This window comes from Ascidiella aspersa, chromosome 5, assembly GCF_963924565.1.
Source record: "Ascidiella aspersa chromosome 5, kaAscAspe10.2, whole genome shotgun sequence".
Lineage (NCBI taxonomy): Eukaryota > Metazoa > Chordata > Ascidiacea > Phlebobranchia > Ascidiidae > Ascidiella > Ascidiella aspersa.
The window spans coordinates 11,485,686-11,490,685 of record NC_139451.1 but is presented as its reverse complement, the minus strand read 5'-3'; the positions used below and the strand labels follow the sequence as shown (position 1 = coordinate 11,490,685).

The window sequence follows — 5,000 nt, the reverse complement described above, 5'->3', positions numbered from 1 at the left end:
CCCGTGGCTCGCGCTCACGTTAGACTCCTTGGTCCGTGTTTCAAGACGGGTCGGGAAGGTGGCTGACTTCAGCCGCGGACCCCGTGCGCCTCGCGAAACGACACCGGAAGCGCGACCGAGACGAAGAGGCTGGGCACTGAGAACAGTCCCCGACCCACGACGCCCCAGCCGGCACCGGGCGCTCGGCCCCGAAGGGCAGACGCGGCGATCTCTCCTCGCCCGAACGGCGGGCCGACGGACACGCGCGCCTATAGTACCCGACCGAGGCCGGGTTACCTTGCGCGCGGCCTTCTCGCCGCCGTCCAGACGGTCGCGGCCTTCGCCCGGCGCTAGTGCGCTGGTCCCCGATCGGGCGGCGCCGCCGGCGGCCCGTGAGGGTCCGCACGACAACGTCGCCGACAGGGGGCCGGCTGAAAGCGACCGGGCGACCCGACAGGCCCTCCCGTTTGCCTCTCGACGGTTTCACGTACTCTTTAACTCTCTCTTCAAAGTGCTTTTCAACTTTCCCTCACGGTACTTGTTCGCTATCGGTCTCGTGACCGTATTTAGCCTTAGATGGAGTTTACCACCCGCTTTGGGCTGCATTCCCAAACAACCCGACTCTGGGAAGACGCCGTAGCGCGCCCGCCTGTCGCCGCCATGGGCCTGACACCCGCTCTGGGAAAAGGCCTCGATCAGAAGGACGCGGGCGACCGGCGAAGCGCGCCGTGACGAATTCCGTACGCCACAATTCCGCGCACTCCAAAAGCGCGCGGATTCGGCGATGGGCACATCCCGCTTCACTCGCCGTTACTGAGGGAATCCTCGTTAGTTTCTTTTCCTCCGCTTAGTAATATGCTTAAATTCAGCGGGTAGCCTCGTCCGACCTCAGGCCGAAAGTAAGGACCGGGACTATTCTTCCCGTTCCGCGCTCGCCGTCGGCGCCGCGCGCCGCCGCGCACCTCGATTCCCGCCCTTGAGCCGCCAGCCGTTGGCCTCTTCGAGGTCGACTCGCCGCCGCCGCGCGGGATTCTGGTCGCGATCGTCGCGCATCGTGCCGTGCTGTCTTGAGCGGGACGGGCGCTCGCGCGTCCGACGCCGCAGCAGCCGCGCGGAGAAATCCCCGCGCGGAACGTTTGCAACGCGACCCTGAGGCGGGCGCGGCCCCGGGATTGACCCGAGGCCGCAATTTGCGTTCAGAACGTCGATGCTCAATGTGTCCTGCAATTCACACTAATTCACGCAGCTAGCTGCGTCCTTCATCGACTCACGAGCCGAGTGATCCACCGCCAAGAGCCATCCACGATTGTTTCGCTCGCACAGTGCCTCGCACTATAGGGTGACAAAATAGACCGCGCCGAGCGGTCGGCCAGGCCGACGCTTGAAGCCGGAGCGCGCGGCACCGCGGCACTCGACGCGCAAACATTACCGGGTGACCGAATCGCCGGCCGGCGCGCCGCTCCTCGCGGGTCGGGCGCCGGGTAGCAAAGACTTTTTCTCTCGCTTGTCCGAGTTTCGCGTTCGCCGAAGCGTTTGCGAGACCGTTAATGATCCTTCCGCAGGTTCACCTACGGAAACCTTGTTACGACTTTTACTTCCTCTAAATGATCAAGTTAGATCGTCTTCTCGGACGCCGGCTCGACCGTTGCCGGCCGCGCCAGGTCCAATCGGAGGACCTCACTAAACCATTCAATCGGTAGTAGCGACGGGCGGTGTGTACAAAGGGCAGGGACGTAATCAACGCGAGCTAATGACTCGCGCTTACTGGGAATTCCTCGTTCAAGGGAAATAATTGCAATTCCCTATCCCTAGCACGACCGGGGTTCAGCGGGTTACCCAGACCTGTCGGCCAAGGCGAGCACATGCTGATCCGGTCAGTGTAGCGCGCGTGCGGCCCCGAACATCTAAGGGCATCACAGACCTGTTATTGCTCAATCTCGTGTGGCTAAACGCCACTAGTCCCTCTAAGAAGTTAGACGCCGACCGATTGGGTCGCGTAACTAGTTAGCAAGCCAGAGTCTCGTTCGTTATCGGAATTAACCAGACAAATCGCTCCACCAACTAAGAACGGCCATGCACCACCACCCACAGAATCAAGAAAGAGCTCTCAATCTGTCAATCCTCACTGTGTCCGGGCCGGGTGAGATTTCCCGTGTTGAGTCAAATTAAGCCGCAGGCTCCACTCCTGGTGGTGCCCTTCCGTCAATTCCTTTAAGTTTCAGCTTTGCAACCATACTTCCCCCGGAACCCAAAGACTTTGGTTTCCCGCAAGCTGCCGGAGAGGTCGTAAAACTAACGCCCCCCGATCGCTAGTTGGCATCGTTTATAGTCAGAACTAGGACGGTATCTGATCGTCTTCGAACCTCTGACTTTCGCTCTTGATTAAAGAAAACATTCTTGGCAAATGCTTTCGCAGTCGTTCGTCTTGCGCCGATCCAAGAATTTCACCTCTAACGGCACAGTACGAATGCCCCGTCTGTCCCTCTTAATCATTACCTCGCGCTCCGAAAACCAACAAAATAGAACCGAGGTCCTATTCCCATTATTCCATGCACCATTATTCAGGCGAATCGCCTGCTTTGAACACTCTAATTTTTTCAAAGTAAACGTTCCGGCCGCCGCCGACACTCAGTCAAGGGCACCGGCGGAGAACCGGAGGTGAGGCCAGGACGGCCAGTACACGCCTTGCGACGGACCGGCCGCCTGCGCCCAAAATCCAACTACGAGCTTTTTAACCGCAACAACTTAAATATACACTTTTGGAGCTGGAATTACCGCGGCTGCTGGCACCAGACTTGCCCTCCAATGGATACTCGTTAAAGGTTTTAAAGTGTACTCATTCCAATTACAGGGCCTCGTTTAGAGTCCTGTATTGTTATTTTTCGTCACTACCTCCCCGCGTCGGGAATGGGTAATTTGCGCGCCTGCTGCCTTCCTTGGATGTGGTAGCCGTTTCTCAGGCTCCCTCTCCGGAATCGAACCCTGATTCTCCGTTACCCGTAAGAACCTCGGTAGGCCAGTACCGTACCGACGAAAGTTGATAGGGCAGACACTTGAATGATCCGTCGCCGGTGCGAGACCGTGCGATCCGCAAAGTTATCCAGAGTCACCAAAGGTTGCGGGCCGAAGCCCGGTCGGTTTTTTGGTCTGATAAAAGCACGCCTCCCGCGAGGTCGGCGCTTCACGCATGTATTAGCTCTAGCATTTCCACAGTTAACCACGTAAAACGTACGATCAAATGAACCATAACTGATTTAATGAGCCATTCGCAGTTTCACTGTACGAGAGCTCGTACTTAGACTTGCATGGCTTAATCTTTGAGACAAGCATATGACTACTGGCAGGATCAACCAGGTAGCTACTTTAGCGTAGCCCCGAAAGGCCGACGAAGGAGGCGCCGCTGATGCGGCGCCGTCGCTCGGTCGATGCGAAACCCGAAGGCTTCTCTCCGTTAAAATTTCGTTCTTTGCTCGGCTGCCCGAACTCAGAAAACCGTCACCGCCCGTCGCACCCGCCGGAGTAAGACTTCGTCGGCAGGCCTTTCGACCGCCACGTCGCCAACACCGGCGCGAGCGCAACGCACGCCAGACAACTTCGCCGAAGCGACCGCTCAGAACCCGACAAACTGACACTCGGCTCTTCGCGCAGCAGCAACATCTGCCCAGCGAGCCAATCGCCTTTTCACCGATTCTTTACTTGTCGAAGCTTGTCAGCTCCCACAAGTATAGCAAAAGATGAGTGTTGTCCCTGGGGTCTTCCGTTTGAAATTCTAACGTAAAAAAAAGGTGCACGATTGCGCCAGGTGTTGAACTATTGCGAGGCATATCACACGCTCGCGCGGCCTATACAGGCGCTTGCTCGCGCGCGCGGCCGAAATATGTTCAATGTTCGCGCGGCCTAAACAGGCTCATGCTCGCGCGGCCGAAATGTACTCAATACTCGCGCGGCCTATACAGGCTCTTGCTCGCGCGCGCGGCCGAAATATGTTCAATGTTCGCGCGGCCGACATGTATTCAATGCTCGCGCGGCCTAAACAGGCTCATGCTCCCGCGGCCGAAATGTACTCACTGCTCGCGCAGCCTAAACAGGCTCATGCTCCGCGGCCGAAATATATTCAAAGCTCGCGCGGCCTAAACAGGCTCATGCTCCCGCGGCCTAAATATGCTCTTGCTCGCTGGGCGGAAATATGCTAAAGCCCGAGTGCGCGAAAAAAAAATTGTAAAGGACAGTCACAAAAAAATAAAGACCTGCCCTCTATGTGAACGTGGAAAGGCCCGCCGCGCGGCAAAAAAGTGTCGAAAAGAAAAATCGAAAAAATTGCAAAGGACTGTCGACAAACATAAAAAATTTCGCCCCGATGTGAACGTGCAAAGGCCCGCCGCGCGGCAAAAAGTGTCGAAAAGAGAGATCGAAAAAATTGCAAAGGACTGTCGAAAAACATAAAAAATTTCGCCCCGATGTGAACGTGGAAAGGCCCGCCGCGCGAGCGAAAAATTGAAAAAAAAAAATTGAAAAAAAAGACAAGTGTCGGCGGCGAAAAAAAAACTTAGAAAAAAAACAACCTCGCGCGCCCGGAGGCGTTCGAGATCGCTTTTAGCGCCCGACCTTGCGGACAAATCGATAGATCTTGAGGCTTACTCTCAACAAATCGCAGTGAAGATACTGCTCTAGTGATTACGACACCCCGGTCTTCAACTAGGTCGTTTACGAATGATTTAGCACCACGCGTTTCGAACAGGAGGATTCGCCGACTAGCGGGCGACGCTTGTCGCGCCCGCGAAAGATCGGCTCTCGGCACTAGCAACGGCCGAACGACCGTTTATCTTTGCCCGTCGAGGGCGAGGCACAAAAGTATCGTCGCTTCCTAGGCGGGATTCTGACTTAGAGGCGTTCAGTCATAATCCCTCAGATGGTAGCTTCGCACCATTGGCTTATCAGCCAAGCACATGAACCAAATGTCTGAATCTGCGGTTCCTCTCGTACTGAGCAGAATTACTACCGCAACAACACACCATCAGTAG

General features: G+C 56.4%; 2 non-coding genes and 1 pseudogene across 2 annotated transcripts; all 3 read right to left on the bottom strand.

Moving 5' to 3' along the window:
- LOC146143632 (large subunit ribosomal RNA) overlaps positions 1-875 on the bottom strand; it is a 3,679-nt pseudogene extending 2,804 nt beyond the window's left edge.
- Positions 876-1,123: 248 nt separating this feature from the next.
- On the bottom strand, positions 1,124-1,277 carry LOC146143631 (5.8S ribosomal RNA). The gene has a single exon (XR_014501198.1). It is a non-coding gene; the product is annotated as a 5.8S ribosomal RNA (ribosomal RNA).
- A 247-nt stretch (positions 1,278-1,524) lies between these two features.
- On the bottom strand, positions 1,525-3,336 carry LOC146143630 (small subunit ribosomal RNA). Its single transcript, XR_014500926.1, has one exon. It is a non-coding gene; the product is annotated as a small subunit ribosomal RNA (ribosomal RNA).
- Between the last annotated feature and the right edge of the window lie 1,664 nt (positions 3,337-5,000).